Below are 18,281 nucleotides of genomic sequence, written 5' to 3' on the forward strand. Positions count from 1 at the left end.
TAAGATACTGGACTCCTAAGCCATGGATTGTGAGTTCTAGTCTTTTCTGAAGTGGCTGAGAGCAGAGTGGCGCAGCGGAAGCGTGCTGGGCCCATAACCCAGAGGTCGATGGATCGAAACCATTCTCTGCTAAACAGTTCATTTTAAGTGCGAACAACATTTTTTAAAAATGTGTCGTTTCATGGGCATGTCTCAGTGCCATTATATTTTTTTTTTTACCTCTTCCAACAGTTCGTATAGGTCATACTGTTTACACAGTATCCCAGTGGCCTAAGATACTGGACTCCTAAGCCAAAGATTTTGAGTTCTAGTCTTTTCTGAAGTGGCTGAGAGCAGAGTGGCACAGCGGAAGCGTGCTGGGCCCAAAACACAGAGGTCGATGGATCGAAACCATCCTCTGCTAAACAGATTATTTTCAAAAATGAAACGCAAACAGAAATTAGAAAGCTAAATTTCATTTGCGTGTCTCAGTGCTATCCAGTACACATTGTTTTTACTGCTTGTATCAGTTCGTACTATTTGCAAAAGGTAGACAGTGCCCCAGTTAACTAATGGATAAGGGATTGGCCTCCTAAGCCAGGGATTGTGGGTTCAAGTCCCATCTGGGGTGGATGGAAGCAGAGTGGCGCAGCGGAAGCGTGCTGGACCCATAACCCAGAGGTCGATGGATCGAAACCATCCTCTGCTAAACAGTTTATTTTAAGTGCGAACAACATTTTTAAAAAATATGTCGTTTCATGGGCATAATGTCTCAGTGCCATTATAATTTTTTTTTTACCTCTTCCAACAGTTCGTATAGGTCGTACTGTTTACACAGTATCCCAGTGGCCTAAGATACTGGACTCCTAAGCCATGGATTGTGAGTTCTAGTCTTTTCTGAAGTGGCTGAGAGCAGAGTGGCGCAGCGGAAGCGTGCTGGGCCCATAACCCAGAGGTCGATGGATCGAAACCATTCTCTGCTAAACAGTTCATTTTAAGTGCGAACAACATTTTTAAAAAATGTGTCGTTTCATGGGCATGTCTCAGTGCCATTATATATTTTTTTTTACCTCTTCCAACAGTTCGTATAGGTCATACTGTTTACACAGTATCCCAGTGGCCTAAGATTCTGGACTCCTAAGCCAAAGATTTTGAGTTCTAGTCTTTTCTGAAGTGGCTGAGAGCAGAGTGGCGCAGCGGAAGCGTGCTGGGCCATAACCCAGAGGTCGATGGATCGAAACCATCCTCTGCTAAACAGTTTATTTTAAGTGCGAACAACATTTTTAAAAAATGTGTCGTTTCATGGGCATAATGTCTCAGTGCCATTATAATTTTTTTTACCTCTTCCAACAGTTCGTATAGGTCATACTGTTTACACAGTATCCCAGTGGCCTAAGATACTGGACTCCTAAGCCATGGATTGTGAGTTCTAGTCTTTTCTGAAGTGGCTGAGAGCAGAGTGGCGCAGCGGAAGCGTGCTGGGCCCATAACCCAGAGGTCGATGGATCGAAACCATCCTCTGCTAAACAGTTTATTTTAAGTGCGAACAACATTTTTAAAAAATGTGTCGTTTCATGGGCATGTCTCAGTGCCATTATATATATTTTTTTACCTCTTCCAACAGTTCGTATAGGTCATACTGTTTACACAGTATCCCAGTGGCCTAAGATACTGGACTCCTAAGCCATGGATTGTGAGTTCTAGTCTTTTCTGAAGTGGCTGAGAGCAGAGTGGCGCAGCGGAAGCGTGCTGGGCCCATAACCCAGAGGTCGATGGATCGAAACCATTCTCTGCTAAACAGTTAATTTTAAGTGCGAACAACATTTTTTAAAAATGTGTCGTTTCATGGGCATGTCTCAGTGCCATTATATTTTTTTTTTTACCTCTTCCAACAGTTCGTATAGGTCATACTGTTTACACAGTATCCCAGTGGCCTAAGATACTGGACTCCTAAGCCAAAGATTTTGAGTTCTAGTCTTTTCTGAAGCGGCTGAGAGCAGAGTGGCACAGCGGAAGCGTGCTGGGCCCAAAACACAGAGGTCGATGGATCGAAACCATCCTCTGCTAAACAGATTATTTTCAAAAATGAAACGCAAACAGAAATTAGAAAGCTAAATTTCATTTGCGTGTCTCAGTGCTATCCAGTACACATTGTTTTTACTGCTTGTATCAGTTCGTACTATTTGCAAAAGGTAGACAGTGCCCCAGTTAACTAATGGATAAGGGATTGGCCTCCTAAGCCAGGGATTGTGGGTTCAAGTGCCATCTGGTGTGGATGGAAGCAGAGTGGAGCAGCGGGAGCGTGCTGGGCCCATAACCCAGAGGTCGATGGATCGAAACCATCCTCTGCTAAACAGTTTATTTTAAGTGCGAACAACATTTTAAAAAAATGTGTCGTTTCATGGGCATAATGTCTCAGTGCCATTATCATTTTTTTTTACCTCTTCCAACAGTTCGTATAGGTCATACTGTTTACACAGTATCCCAGTGGCCTAAGATACTGGACTCCTCAGCCAAAGATTTTGAGTTCTAGTCTTTTCTGAAGTGGCTGAGAGCAGAGTGGCGCAGCGGAAGCGTGCTGTGCCGATAACCCAGAGGTCGATGAATCGAAACCATCCTCTGCTAAACAGTTTATTTTAAGTGAGAACAACATTTTTAAAAAATGTGTCGTTTCATGGGCATGTCTCAGTGCCATTATATATATTTTTTTGTTACCTCTTCCAACAGTTTGTATAGGTCATACTGTTTACACAGTATCCCAGTGGCCTAAGATACTGGACTCCTAAGCCAAAGATTTTGAGTTCTAGTCTTTTCTGAAGTGGCTTAGAGCAGAGTGGCACAGCGGAAGCGTGCTGGGCCCATAACCCAGAGGTCGATGGATCGAAACCATCCTCTGCTAAACAGATTATTTTCAAAAATGAAACGCAAACAGAAATTAGAAAGCTAAATTTCATTTGCGTGTCTCAGTGCTATCCAGTACACATTGTTTTTACTGCTTGTATCAGTTTGTACTATTTGCAAAAGGTAGACAGTGCCCCAGTGGCCTAATGGATAAGGCACTGGCCTCCTAAGCCAGGGATTGTGGGTTCAAGTCCCATCTGGGGTGGATGGAAGCAGAGTGGCGCAGCAGAAGCGTGCTGGGCCCATAACCCAGAGGTCGATGGATCGAAACCATCCTCTGCTAAACAGTTCATTTTAAGTGCGAGCAACGTTTTTAAAAAATATGTCGTTTCATGGGCATAATGTCTCAGTGCCATTATAATTTTTTTTTTACCTCTTCCAACAGTTCGTATAGGTCATACTGTTTACACAGTATCCCAGTGGCCTAAGATACTGGACTCCTAAGCCATGGATTGTGAGTTCTAGTCTTTTCTGAAGTGGCTGAGAGCAGAGTGGCGCAGCGGAAGCGTGCTGGGCCCATAACCCAGAGGTCGATGGATCGAAACCATTCTCTGCTAAACAGTTCATTTTAAGTGCGAACAACATTTTTTTAAAATGTGTCGTTTCATGGGCATGTCTCAGTGCCATTATAATTTTTTTTTTACCTCTTCCAACAGTTCGTATAGGTCATACTGTTTACACAGTATCCCAGTGGCCTAAGATACTGGACTCCTAAGCCATGGATTGTGAGTTCTAGTCTTTTCTCAAGTGGCTGAGAGCAGAGTGGCGCAGCGGAAGCGTGCTGGGCCCATAACCCAGAGGTCGATGGATCGAAACCATTCTCTGCTAAACAGTTCATTTTAAGTGCGAACAACATTTTTTTAAAATGTGTCGTTTCATGGGCATGTCTCAGTGCCATTATAATTTTTTTTTTACCTCTTCCAACAGTTCGTATAGGTCATACTGTTTACACAGTATCCCAGTGGCCTAAGATACTGGACTCCTAAGCCATGGATTGTGAGTTCTAGTCTTTTCTCAAGTGGCTGAGAGCAGAGTGGCGCAGCGGAAGCGTGCTGGGCCCATAACCCAGAGGTCGATGGATCGAAACCATTCTCTGCTAAACAGTTCATTTTAAGTGCGAACAACATTTTTTTTAAATGTGTCGTTTCATGGGCATGTCTCAGTGCCATTATAATTTTTTTTTACCTCTTCCAACAGTTCGTATAGGTCATACTGTTTACACAGTATCCCAGTGGCCTAAGATACTGGACTCCTAAGCCAAAGATTTTGAGTTCTAGTCTTTTCTGAAGTGGCTGAGAGCAGAGTGGCGCAGCGGAAGCGTGCTGGGCCCATAACCCAGAGGTCGATGGATCGAAACCATCCTCTGCTAAACAGTTTATTTTAAGTGCGAACAACATTTTTAAAAAATGTGTCGTTTCATGGGCATAATGTCTCAGTGCCATTATAATTTTTTTTACCTCTTCCAACAGTTCGTATAGGTCATACTGTTTACACAGTATCCCAGTGGCCTAAGATACTGGACTCCTAAGCCATGGATTGTGAGTTCTAGTCTTTTCTGAAGTGGCTGAGAGCAGAGTGGCGCAGCGGAAGCGTGCTGGGCCCATAACCCAGAGGTCGATGGATCGAAACCATCCTCTGCTAAACAGTTTATTTTAAGTGCGAACAACATTTTTAAAAAATGTGTCGTTTCATGGGCATGTCTCAGTGCCATTATATATATTTTTTTACCTCTTCCAACAGTTCGTATAGGTCATACTGTTTACACAGTATCCCAGTGGCCTAAGATACTGGACTCCTAAGCCAAAGATTTTGAGTTCTAGTCTTTTCTGAAGTGGCTGAGAGCAGAGTGGCACAGCGGAAGCGTGCTGGGCCCATAACACAGAGGTCGATGGATCGAAACCATCCTCTGCTAAGCAGATTATTTTCAAAAATGAAACGCAAACAGAAATTAGAAAGCTAAATTTCATTTGCGTGTCTCAGTGCTATCCAGTACACATTGTTTTTACTGCTTGTATCAGTTCGTACTATTTGCAAAAGGTAGACAGTGCCCCAGTTAACTAATGGATAAGGCATTGGCCTCCTAAGCCAGCGATTGTGGGTTCAAGTCCCATCTGGGGTGGATGGAAGCAGAGTGGAGCAGCGGAATCGTGCTGGGCCCATAACCCAGAGGTCGATGGATCGAAACCATCCTCTGCTAAACAGTTTATTTTAAGTGCGAACAACATTTTTAAAAAATGTGTCGTTTCATGGGCATAATGTCTCAGTGCCATTATAATTTTTTTTTACCTCTTCCAACAGTTCGTATAGGTCATACTGTTTACACAGTATCCCAGTGGCCTAAGATACTGGACTCCTCAGCCAAAGATTTTGAGTTCTAGTCTTTTCTGAAGTGGCTGAGAGCAGAGTGGCGCAGCGGAAACGTGCTGGGCCCATAACCCAGAGGTCGATGGATCGAAACCATTCTCTGCTAAACAGTTTATTTTAAGTGCGAACAACATTTTTTAAAAATGTGTCGTTTCATGGGCATGTCTCAGTGCCATTATAATTTTTTTTTTACCTCTTCCAACAGTTCGTATAGGTCATACTGTTTACACAGTATCCCAGTGGCCTAAGATACTGGACTCCTAAGCCATGGATTGTGAGTTCTAGTCTTTTCTCAAGTGGCTGAGAGCAGAGTGGTGCAGCGGAAGCGTGCTGGGCCCATAACCCAGAGGTCGATGGATCGAAACCATTCTCTGCTAAACAGCTGATTTTAAGTGCGAACAACATTTTTAAAAAATGTGTCGTTTCATGGGCATGTCTCAGTGCCATTATATATATTTATTTACCTCTTCCAACAGTTCGTATAGGTCATACTGTTTACACAGTATCCCAGTGGCCTAAGACACTGGACTCCTAAGCCAAAGATTTTGAGTTCTAGTCTTTTCTGAAGTGGCTGAGAGCAGAGTGGCGCAGCGGAAGCGTGCTGGGCCCATAACCCAGAGGTCGATGGATCGAAACCATCCTCTGCTAAACAGTTTATTTTAAGTGCGAACAACATTTTTAAAAAATGTGTCGTTTCATGGGCATAATGTCTCAGTGCCATTATAATTTTTTTTACCTCTTCCAACAGTTCGTATAGGTCATACTGTTTACACAGTATCCCAGTGGCCTAAGATACTGGACTCCTAAGCCATGGATTGTGAGTTCTAGTCTTTTCTGAAGTGGCTGAGAGCAGAGTGGCGCAGCGGAAGCGTGCTGGGCCCATAACCCAGAGGTCGATGGATCGAAACCATCCTCTGCTAAACAGTTTATTTTAAGTGCGAACAACATTTTTAAAAAATGTGTCGTTTCATGGGTATGTCTCAGTGCCATTATATATATTTTTTTACCTCTTCCAACAGTTCGTATAGGTCATACTGTTTACACAGTATCCCAGTGGCCTAAGATACTGGACTCCTAAGCCAAAGATTTTGAGTTCTAGTCTTTTCTGAAGTGGCTGAGAGCAGAGTGGCACAGCGGAAGCGTGCTGGGCCCATAACACAGAGGTCGATGGATCGAAACCATCCTCTGCTAAGAAGATTATTTTCAAAAATGAAACGCAAACAGAAATTAGAAAGCTAAATTTCATTTGCGTGTCTCAGTGCTATCCAGTACACATTGTTTTTACTGCTTGTATCAGTTCGTACTATTTGCAAAAGGTAGACAGTGCCCCAGTTAACTAATGGATAAGGCATTGGCCTCCTAAGCCAGCGATTGTGGGTTCAAGTCCCATCTGGGGTGGATGGAAGCAGAGTGGAGCAGCGGAAGCGTGCTGGGCCCATAACCCAGAGGTCGATGGATCGAAACCATCCTCTGCTAAACAGTTTATTTTAAGTGCGAACAACATTTTTAAAAAATGTGTCGTTTCATGGGCATAATGTCTCAGTGCCATTATAATTTTTTTTTACCTCTTCCAACAGTTCGTATAGGTCATACTGTTTACACAGTATCCCAGTGGCCTAAGATACTGGACTCCTCAGCCAAAGATTTTGAGTTCTAGTCTTTTCTGAAGTGGCTGAGAGCAGAGTGGCGCAGCGGAAACGTGCTGGGCCCATAACCCAGAGGTCGATGGATCGAAACCATTCTCTGCTAAACAGTTTATTTTAAGTGCGAACAACATTTTTTAAAAATGTGTCGTTTCATGGGCATGTCTCAGTGCCATTATAATTTTTTTTTTACCTCTTCCAACAGTTCGTATAGGTCATACTGTTTACACAGTATCCCAGTGGCCTAAGACACTGGACTCCTAAGCCAAGGATTGTGAGTTCTAGTCTTTTCTGAAGTGGCTGAGAGCAGAGTTGATCAGCGGAAGCGTGCTGGGCCCATAACCCAGAGGTCGATGGATCGAAACCATCCTCTGCTAAACAGCTTATTTTAAGTGCGAACATTTTTAAAAAATGTGTCGTTTCATGGGCATGTCTCAGTGCCATTATATATATTTATTTACCTCTTCCAACAGTTCGTATAGGTCATACTGTTTACACAGTATCCCAGTGGCCTAAGACACTGGACTCCTAAGCCACGGATTGTGAGTTCTATTCTTTTCTGAAGTGTCTGAGAGCAGAGTGGCGCAGCGGAAGCGTGCTGGGCCCATAACCCAAAGGTCGATGGATCGAAACCATCCTCTGCTAAACAGTTTATTTTAAGTGCGAACAACATTTTTTTTAAATGTGTCGTTTCATGGGCATAATGTCTCAGTGCCATTATAATTAGTTTTTTACCTCTTCCAACAGTTCGTATAGGTCATACTGTTTACACAGTATCCCAGTGGCCTAGGACACTGGACTCCTAAGCCATGGATTGTGAGTTCTAGTCTTTTCTGAAGTGGCTGCGAGCAGAGTGGCGCAGCGGAAGCGTGCTGGGCCCATAACCCAGAGGTCGATGGATCGAAACCATCCTCTGCTAAACAGTTTATTTTAAGTGCGAACAACATTTTTAAAATGTGTGTCGTTTCATGGGCATAATGTCTCAGTGCCATTATAATTTTTTTTTTACCTCTTCCAACAGTTCGTATAGGTCATACTTTTTACACAGTATCCCAGTGGCCTAAGACACTGGACTCCTAAGCCATGGATTGTGAGTTCTAGTCTTTTCTGAAGTGGCTGAGAGCAGAGTGGCGCAGCGGAAGCGTGCTGGGCCCATAACCCAGAGGTCGATGGATCGAAACCATCCTCTGCTAAACAGTTTATTGTAAGTGCGAACAACATTTAAAAAAAATGTGTCGTTTCATGGGCATAATGTCTCAGTGCCATTATAATTTTTTTTGTTACCTCTTCCAACAGTTCGTATAGGTCATGCTGTTTACACAGTATCCCAGTGGCCTAAGATACTGGACTCCTAAGCCATGGATTGTGAGTTCTAGTCTTTTCTGAAGTGGCCGAGAGCAGAGTGGCGCAGCGGAAGATTGTTGGGCCCATAACCCAGAGGTCGATGGATCGAAACCATCCTCTGCTAAACAGATTATTTTCAAAAATGAAACGCAAACAGAAATTAGAAAGCTATATTTCATTTGCATGTCTCAGTGCTATCCAGTACACATTGTTTTTACTGCTTGTATCAGTTTGTACTATTTGCAAAAGGTAGACAGTGCCCCAGTGGCCTAATGGATAAGGCACTGGCCTCCTAAGCCAGGGATTGTGGGTTCAAGTCCCATCTGGGGTGGATGGAAGCAGAGTGGCGCAGCGGAAGCGTGCTGGGCCCATAACCCAGAGGTCGATGGATCGAAACCATCCTCTGCTAAACAGTTTATTTTAAGTGCGAACAACATTTTTAAAAAATATGTCGTTTCATGGGCATAATGTCTCAGTGCCATTATAATTTTTTTTTTACCTCTTCCAACAGTTCGTATAGGTCATACTGTTTACACAGTATCCCAGTGGCCTAAGATACTGGACTCCTAAGCCATGGATTGTGAGTTCTAGTCTTTTCTGAAGTGGCTGAGAGCAGAGTGGCGCAGCGGAAGCGTGCTGGGCCCATAACCCAGAGGTCGATGGATCGAAACCATTCTCTGCTAAACAGTTCATTTTAAGTGCGAACAACATTTTTTTAAAATGTGTCGTTTCATGGGCATTTCTCAGTGCCATTATATTTTTTTTTTTACCTCTTCCAACAGTTCGTATAGGTCATACTGTTTACACAGTATCCCAGTGGCCTAAGATACTGGACTCCTAAGCCATGGATTGTGAGTTCTAGTCTTTTCTCAAGTGGCTGAGAGCAGAGTGGCGCAGCGGAAGCGTGCTGGGCCCATAACCCAGAGGTCGATGGATCGAAACCATTCTCTGCTAAACAGTTCATTTTAAGTGCGAACAACATTTTTTAAAAATGTGTCGTTTCATGGGCATGTCTCAGTGCCATTATAATTTTTTTTTACCTCTTCCAACAGTTCGTATAGGTCATACTGTTTACACAGTATCCCAGTGGCCTAAGATACTGGACTCCTAAGCCAAAGATTTTGAGTTCTAGTCTTTTTTGAAGTGGCTGAGAGCAGAGTGGCGCAGCGGAAGCGTGCTGGGCCCATAACCCAGAGGTCGATGGATCGAAACCATCCTCTGCTAAACAGTTTATTTTAAGTGCGAACAACATTTTTAAAAAATGTGTCGTTTCATGGGCATAATGTCTCAGTGCCATTATAATTTTTTTTACCTCTTCCATCAGTTCGTATAGGTCATACTGTTTACACAGTATCCCAGTGGCCTAAGATACTGGACTCCTAAGCCATGGATTGTGAGTTCTAGTCTTTTCTGAAGTGGCTGAGAGCAGAGTGGCACAGCGGAAGCGTGCTGGGCCCATAACACAGAGGTCGATGGATCGAAACCATCCTCTGCTAAGCAGATTATTTTCAAAAATGAAACGCAAACAGAAATTAGAAAGCTAAATTTCATTTGCGTCTCTCAGTGCTATCCAGTACACATTGTTTTTACTGCTTGTATCAGTTCGTACTATTTGCAAAAGGTAGACAGTGCCCCAGTTAACTAATGGATAAGGCATTGGCCTCCTAAGCCAGGGATTGTGGGTTCAAGTCCCATCTGGGGTGGATGGAAGCAGAGTGGAGCAGCGGAAGCGTGCTGGGCCCATAACCCAGAGGTCGATGGATCGAAACCATCCTCTGCTAAACAGTTTATTTTAAGTGCGAACAACATTTTTAAAAAATGTGTCGTTTCATGGGCATAATGTCTCAGTGCCATTATAATTTTTTTTTACCTCTTCCAACAGTTCGTATAGGTCATACTGTTTACACAGTATCCCAGTGGCCTAAGATACTGGACTCCTCAGCCAAAGATTTTGAGTTCTAGTCTTTTCTGAAGTGGCTGAGAGCAGAGTGGCGCAGCGGAAACGTGCTGGGCCCATAACCCAGAGGTCGATGGATCGAAACCATTCTATGCAAAACAGTTTATTTTAAGTGCGAACAACATTTTTTAAAAATGTGTCGTTTCATGGGCATGTCTCAGTGCCATTATAATTTTTTTTTTACCTCTTCCAACAGTTCGTATAGGTCATACTGTTTACACAGTATCCCAGTGGCCTAAGACACTGGACTCCTAAGCCACGGATTGTGAGTTCTATTCTTTTCTGAAGTGTCTGAGAGCAGAGTGGCGCAGCGGAAGCGTGCTGGGCCATAACCCAGAGGTCGATGGATCGAAACCATCCTCTGCTAAACAGTTTATTTTAAGTGCGAACAACATTTTTTTTTTATGTGTCGTTTCATGGGCATGTCTCAGTGCCATTATCATTTTTTGTTTACCTCTTCCAACAGTTCGTATAGGTCATACTGTTTACACAGTATCCCAGTGGCCTAAGACACTGGACTCCTAAGCCAAGGATTGTGAGTTCTAGTCTTTTCTGAAGTGGCTGAGAGCAGAGTGGCGCAGCGGAAGCGTGCTGGGCCCATAACCCAGAGGTCGATGGATCGAAACCATCCTCTGCTAAACAGCTTATTTTAAGTGCGAACATTTTTAAAAAATGTGTCGTTTCATGGGCATGTCTCAGTGCCATTATATATATTTATTTACCTCTTCCAACAGTTCGTATAGGTCATACTGTTTACACAGTATCCCAGTGGCCTAAGACACTGGACTCCTAAGCCACGGATTGTGAGTTCTATTCTTTTCTGAAGTGTCTGAGAGCAGAGTGGCGCAGCGGAAGCGTGCTGGGCCCATAACCCAAAGGTCGATGGATCGAAACCATCCTCTGCTAAACAGTTTATTTTAAGTGCGAACAACATTTTTTTTAAATGTGTCGTTTCATGGGCATAATGTCTCAGTGCCATTATAATTAGTTTTTTACCTCTTCCAACAGTTCGTATAGGTCATACTGTTTACACAGTATCCCAGTGGCCTAGGACACTGGACTCCTAAGCCATGGATTGTGAGTTCTAGTCTTTTCTGAAGTGGCTGCGAGCAGAGTGGCGCAGCGGAAGCGTGCTGGGCCCATAACCCAGAGGTCGATGGATCGAAACCATCCTCTGCTAAACAGTTTATTTTAAGTGCGAACAACATTTTTAAAATGTGTGTCGTTTCATGGGCATAATGTCTCAGTGCCATTATAATTTTTTTTTTACCTCTTCCAACAGTTCGTATAGGTCATACTTTTTACACAGTATCCCAGTGGCCTAAGACACTGGACTCCTAAGCCATGGATTGTGAGTTCTAGTCTTTTCTGAAGTGGCTGAGAGCAGAGTGGCGCAGCGGAAGCGTGCTGGGCCCATAACCCAGAGGTCGATGGATCGAAACCATCCTCTGCTAAACAGTTTATTGTAAGTGCGAACAACATTTAAAAAAAATGTGTCGTTTCATGGGCATAATGTCTCAGTGCCATTATAATTTTTTTTGTTACCTCTTCCAACAGTTCGTATAGGTCATACTGTTTACACAGTATCCCAGTGGCCTAAGATACTGGACTCCTAAGCCATGGATTGTGAGTTCTAGTCTTTTCTGAAGTGGCCGAGAGCAGAGTGGCGCAGCGGAAGATTGTTGGGCCCATAACCCAGAGGTCGATGGATCGAAACCATCCTCTGCTAAACAGATTATTTTCAAAAATGAAACGCAAACAGAAATTAGAAAGCTATATTTCATTTGCATGTCTCAGTGCTATCCAGTACACATTGTTTTTACTGCTTGTATCAGTTTGTACTATTTGCAAAAGGTAGACAGTGCCCCAGTGGCCTAATGGATAAGGCACTGGCCTCCTAAGCCAGGGATTGTGGGTTCAAGTCCCATCTGGGGTGGATGGAAGCAGAGTGGCGCAGCGGAAGCGTGCTGGGCCCATAACCCAGAGGTCGATGGATCGAAACCATACTCTGCTAAACAGTTTATTTTAAGTGCGAACAACATTTTTAAAAAATATGTCGTTTCATGGGCATAATGTCTCAGTGCCATTATAATTTTTTTTTTACCTCTTCCAACAGTTCGTATAGGTCATACTGTTTACACAGTATCCCAGTGGCCTAAGATACTGGACTCCTAAGCCATGGATTGTGAGTTCTAGTCTTTTCTGAAGTGGCTGAGAGCAGAGTGGCGCAGCGGAAGCGTGCTGGGCCCATAACCCAGAGGTCGATGGATCGAAACCATTCTCTGCTAAACAGTTCATTTTAAGTGCGAACAACATTTTTTAAAAATGTGTCGTTTCATGGGCATTTCTCAGTGCCATTATATATATTTTTTTACCTCTTCCAACAGTTCGTATAGGTCATACTGTTTACACAGTATCCCAGTGGCCTAAGATACTGGACTCCTAAGCCATGGATTGTGAGTTCTAGTCTTTTCTCAAGTGGCTGAGAGCAGAGTGGCGCAGCGGAAGCGTGCTGGGCCCATAACCCAGAGGTCGATGGATCGAAACCATTCTCTGCTAAACAGTTCATTTTAAGTGCGAACAACATTTTTTAAAAATGTGTCGTTTCATGGGCATGTCTCAGTGCCATTATAATTTTTTTTTACCTCTTCCAACAGTTCGTATAGGTCATACTGTTTACACAGTATCCCAGTGGCCTAAGATACTGGACTCCTAAGCCAAAGATTTTGAGTTCTAGTCTTTTTTGAAGTGGCTGAGAGCAGAGTGGCGCAGCGGAAGCGTGCTGGGCCCATAACCCAGAGGTCGATGGATCGAAACCATCCTCTGCTAAACAGTTTATTTTAAGTGCGAACAACATTTTTTAAAAATGTGTCGTTTCATGGGCATAATGTCTCAGTGCCATTATAATTTTTTTTACCTCTTCCATCAGTTCGTATAGGTCATACTGTTTACACAGTATCCCAGTGGCCTAAGATACTGGACTCCTAAGCCATGGATTGTGAGTTCTAGTCTTTTCTGAAGTGGCTGAGAGTAGAGTGGCGCAGCGGAAGTGTGCTGGGCCCATAACCCAGAGGTCGATGGATCGAAACCATCCTCTGCTAAACAGTTTATTTTAAGTGCGAACAACATTTTTAAAAAATGTGTCGTTTCATGGGCATGTCTCAGTGCCATTATATATATTTTTTTACCTCTTCCAACAGTTCGTATAGGTCATACTGTTTACACAGTATCCCAGTGGCCTAAGATACTGGACTCCTAAGCCATGGATTGTGAGTTCTAGTCTTTTCTCAAGTGGCTGAGAGCAGAGTGGCGCAGCTGAAGCGTGCTGGGCCCATAACCCAGAGGTCGATGGATCGAAACCATTCTCTGCTAAACAGTTCATTTTAAGTGCGAACAACATTTTTTTAAAATGTGTCGTTTCATGGGCATGTCTCAGTGCCATTATAATTTTTTTTTACCTCTTCCAACAGTTCGTATAGGTCATACTGTTTACACAGTATCCCAGTGGCCTAAGATACTGGACTCCTAAGCCAAAGATTTTGAGTTCTAGTCTTTTTTGAAGTGGCTGAGAGCAGAGTGGCGCAGCGGAAGCGTGCTGGGCCCATAACCCAGAGGTCGATGGATCGAAACCATCCTCTGCTAAACAGTTTATTTTAAGTGCGAACAACATTTTTAAAAAATGTGTCGTTTCATGGGCATAATGTCTCAGTGCCATTATAATTTTTTTTACCTCTTCCATCAGTTCGTATAGGTCATACTGTTTACACAGTATCCCAGTGGCCTAAGATACTGGACTCCTAAGCCATGGATTGTGAGTTCTAGTCTTTTCTGAAGTGGCTGAGAGTAGAGTGGCGCAGCGGAAGTGTGCTGGGCCCATAACCCAGAGGTCGATGGATCGAAACCATCCTCTGCTAAACAGTTTATTTTAAGTGCGAACAACATTTTTAAAAAATGTGTCGTTTCATGGGCATGTCTCAGTGCCATTATATATATTTTTTTACCTCTTCCAACAGTTCGTATAGGTCATACTGTTTACACAGTATCCCAGTGGCCTAAGATACTGGACTCCTAAGCCAAAGATTTTGAGTTCTAGTCTTTTCTGAAGGGGCTGAGAGCAGAGTGGCACAGCGGAAGCGTGCTGGGCCCATAACACAGAGGTCGATGGATCGAAACCATCCTCTGCTAAGCAGATTATTTTCAAAAATGAAACGCAAACAGAAATTAGAAAGCTAAATTTCATTTGCGTCTCTCAGTGCTATCCAGTACACATTGTTTTTACTGCTTGTATCAGTTCGTACTATTTGCAAAAGGTAGACAGTGCCCCAGTTAACTAATGGATAAGGCATTGGCCTCCTAAGCCAGGGATTGTGGGTTCAAGTCCCATCTGGGGTGGATGGAAGCAGAGTGGAGCAGCGGAAGCGTGCTGGGCCCATAACCCAGAGGTCGATGGATCGAAACCATCCTCTGCTAAACAGCTTATTTTAAGTGCGAACATTTTTAAAAAATGTGTCGTTTCATGGGCATGTCTCAGTGCCATTATATATATTTATTTACCTCTTCCAACAGTTCGTATAGGTCATACTGTTTACACAGTATCCCAGTGGCCTAAGACACTGGACTCCTAAGCCACGGATTGTGAGTTCTATTCTTTTCTGAAGTTTCTGAGAGCAGAGTGGCGCAGCGGAAGCGTGCTGGGCCCATAACCCAAAGGTCGATGGATCGAAACCATCCTCTGCTAAACAGTTTATTTTAAGTGCGAACAACATTTTTTTTAAATGTGTCGTTTCATGGGCATAATGTCTCAGTGCCATTATAATTAGTTTTTTACCTCTTCCAACAGTTCGTATAGGTCATACTGTTTACACAGTATCCCAGTGGCCTAGGACACTGGACTCCTAAGCCATGGATTGTGAGTTCTAGTCTTTTCTGAAGTGGCTGAGAGCAGAGTGGCGCAGCGGAAGCGTGCTGGGCCCATAACCCAGAGGTCGATGGATCGAAACCATCCTCTGCTAAACAGTTTATTTTAAGTGCGAACAACATTTTTAAAATGTGTGTCGTTTCATGGGCATAATGTCTCAGTGCCATTATAATTTTTTTTTTACCTCTTCCAACAGTTCGTATAGGTCATACTTTTTACACAGTATCCCAGTGGCCTAAGACACTGGACTCCTAAGCCATGGATTGTGAGTTCTAGTCTTTTCTGAAGTGGCTGAGAGCAGAGTGGCGCAGCGGAAGAGTGCTGGGCCCATAACCCAGAGGTCGATGGATAGAAACCATCCTCTGCTAAACGGTTTATTTTAAGTGCGAACAACATTTTTAAAAATGTGTCGTTTCATGGGCATGTCTCAGTGCCATTATATATATTTTTTACCTCTTCCAACAGTTCGTATAGGTCATACTGTTTACACAGTATCCCAGTGGCCTAAGATACTGGACTCCTAAGCCATGGATTGTGAGTTCTAGTCTTTTCTGAAGGGGATGAGAGCAGAGTGGCGCAGCGGAAGCGTGCTGGGCCCATAACCCAGAGGTCGATGGATCGAAACCATCCTCTGCTAAATAGTTTATTTTAAGTGCGAACAACATTTTTAAAAAATGTGTCGTTTCATGGGCATAATGTCTCAGTGCCATTATAATTAGTTTTTTACCTCTTCCAACAGTTCGTATAGGTCATACTGTTTACACAGTATCCCAGTGGCCTAAGATACTGGACTCCTAAGCCATGGATTGTGAGTTCTAGTCTTTTCTGAAGTGGCTGAGAGCAGAGTGGCGCAGCGGAAGCGTGCTGGGCCCATAACCCAGAGGTCGATGGATCGAAACCATCCTCTGCTAAACAGTTTATTTTAAGTGCGAACAACATTTTTAAAAAATGTGTCGTTTCATGGGCAAAATGTCTCAGTGCCATTATAATTTTTTTTTACCTCTTCCAACAGTTCGTATAGGTCATACTGTTTACACAGTATCCCAGTGGCCTAAGATACTGGACTCCTAAGCCATGGATTGTGAGTTCTAGTCTTTTCTGAAGTGGCTGAGAGCAGAGTGGCGCAGCGGAAGCGTGCTGGGCCCATAACCCAGAGGTCAATGGATCGAAACCATCCTCTGCTAAATAGTTTATTTTAAGTGCGAACAACATTTTTAAAAAATGTGTCGTTTCATGGGCATAATGTCTCAGTGCCATTATAATTTGTTTTTTACCTCTTCCAACAGTTCGTATAGGTCATACTGTTTACACAGTATCCCAGTGGCCTAAGATACTGGACTCCTAAGCCATGGATTGTGAGTTCTAGTCTTTTCTGAAGTGGCTTAGAGCAGAGTGGCGCAGTGGAAGCGTGCTGGGCCCATAACCCAGAGGTCGATGGATCGAAACCATCCTCTGCTGAACAGTTTATTTTAAGTGCGAAAAACATTTTTAAAAAATGTGTCGTTTCATGGGCATAATGTCTCAGTGCCATTATAATTTTTTTTTACCTCTTCCAACAGTTCGTATAGGTCATACTGTTTACACAGTATCCCAGTGGCCTAAGCTACTGGACTCCTAAGCCATGGATTGTGAGTTCTAGTCTTTTCTGAAGTGGCTGAGAGCAGAGTGGCGCAGCGGAAGAGTGCTGGGCCCATAACCCAGAGGTTGATGGATCGAAACCATCCTCTGCTAAACAGTTCATTTTAAGTGCGAACAACATTTTTTTAAAATGTGTCGTTTCATGGGCATGTCTCAGTGCCATTATAATTTTTTTTTTACCTCTTCCAACAGTTCGTATAGGTCATACTGTTTACACAGTATCCCAGTGGCCTAAGATACTGGACTCCTAAGCCATGGATTGTGAGTTCTAGACTTTTCTGAAATGGCTGAGAGCAGAGTGGCGCAGCGGAAGAGTGCTGGGCCCATAACCCAGAGGTCGATGGATCGAAACCATCCTCTGCTAAACAGTTTATTTTAAGTGCGAACAACATTTTTTAAAAATGTGTAGTTTCATGGGCATGTCTCAGTGCCATTATATATATTTTTTTACCTCTTCCAACAGTTCGTATAGGTCATACTGTTTACACAGTATCCCAGTGGCCTAAGACACTGGACTCCTAAGCAATGGATTGTGAGTTCTAGTCTTTTCTGAAGGTGATGAGAGCAGAGTGTCGCAGCGGAAGTGTGCTGGGCCCATAACCCAGAGGTCGATGGATCGAAACCATCCTCTGCTAAACAGATTATTTTCAAAAATGAAACGCAAACAGAAATTAGAAAGCTAAATTTAATTTGCGTGTCTCAGTGCTATCCAGTACACATTGTTTTTACTGCTTGTATCAGTTCGTACTATTTGCAAAAGGTAGACAGTGCCCCAGTGGCCTAATGGATAAGGCACTGGCCTTCTAAGCCAGGGATTGTGGGTTCAAGTCCCATCTGGGGTGGATGGAAGCAGAGTGGCGCAGCGGAAGCGTGCTGGGCCCATAACCCAGAGGTCGATGGATCGAAACCATCCTCTGCTAAACAGTTCTTTTTAAGTGCGAACAACATTTAAAAAAAATATGTCGTTTCATGGGCATAATGCCATTATAATTTTTTTTTTACCTCTTCCAACAGTTCGTATAGGTCATACTGTTTACACAGTATCCCAGTGGCCTAAGATACTGGACTCCTAAGCCCTGGATTGTGAGTTCTAGTCTTTTCTGGAGTGGATGAGAGCAGAGTGGCGCAGTGGAAGCGTGCTGGGCCCATAACCCAGAGGTCGATGGATCGAAACCATCCTCTGCTAAACAGTTCTTTTTAAGTGCGAACAACATTTTTTAAAAATGTGTCGTTTCATGGGCATGTCTCAGTGCCATTATAATTTTTTTTTTACCTCTTCCAACTGTTCGTATAGGTCATACTGTTTACACAGTATCCCAGTGGCCTAAGACACTGGACTCCTAAGCCAAAGATTTTGAGTTCTAGTCTTTTCTGAAGTGGCTGAGAGCAGAGTGGCGCAGCGGAATCGTGCTGGGCCCATAACATAGAGGTCGATGGATCGAAACCATCCTCTGCTAAACAGTTTATTTTAAGTGCGAACAACATTTTTAAAAAATGTGTCGTTTCATAGGCATAATGTCTCAGTGCCATTATACAT

At 43.4% G+C, this 18,281-nt stretch overlaps 6 non-coding genes across 6 annotated transcripts; all 6 read left to right on the forward strand.

Moving 5' to 3' along the window:
- The first annotated feature begins 3,012 nt into the window (after positions 1–3,012).
- trnar-ccu (transfer RNA arginine (anticodon CCU)) lies at positions 3,013–3,085 on the forward strand. The gene has a single exon. It is a non-coding gene; the product is annotated as a tRNA-Arg (tRNA).
- A 5,404-nt stretch (positions 3,086–8,489) lies between these two features.
- trnar-ccu (transfer RNA arginine (anticodon CCU)) lies at positions 8,490–8,562 on the forward strand. The gene has a single exon. It is a non-coding gene; the product is annotated as a tRNA-Arg (tRNA).
- Positions 8,563–12,051: 3,489 nt separating this feature from the next.
- Positions 12,052–12,124, forward strand: trnar-ccu (transfer RNA arginine (anticodon CCU)). The gene has a single exon. It is a non-coding gene; the product is annotated as a tRNA-Arg (tRNA).
- A 4,368-nt stretch (positions 12,125–16,492) lies between these two features.
- Positions 16,493–16,564, forward strand: trnam-cau (transfer RNA methionine (anticodon CAU)). The gene has a single exon. It is a non-coding gene; the product is annotated as a tRNA-Met (tRNA).
- Positions 16,565–17,513: 949 nt separating this feature from the next.
- trnar-ucu (transfer RNA arginine (anticodon UCU)) lies at positions 17,514–17,586 on the forward strand. The gene has a single exon. It is a non-coding gene; the product is annotated as a tRNA-Arg (tRNA).
- A 272-nt stretch (positions 17,587–17,858) lies between these two features.
- trnam-cau (transfer RNA methionine (anticodon CAU)) lies at positions 17,859–17,930 on the forward strand. Its single transcript has one exon. It is a non-coding gene; the product is annotated as a tRNA-Met (tRNA).
- Positions 17,931–18,281: the final 351 nt, after the last annotated feature.

Source organism: Oncorhynchus clarkii, chromosome 7 (genome assembly GCF_045791955.1).
Source record: "Oncorhynchus clarkii lewisi isolate Uvic-CL-2024 chromosome 7, UVic_Ocla_1.0, whole genome shotgun sequence".
NCBI classification, from domain to species: domain Eukaryota; kingdom Metazoa; phylum Chordata; class Actinopteri; order Salmoniformes; family Salmonidae; genus Oncorhynchus; species Oncorhynchus clarkii.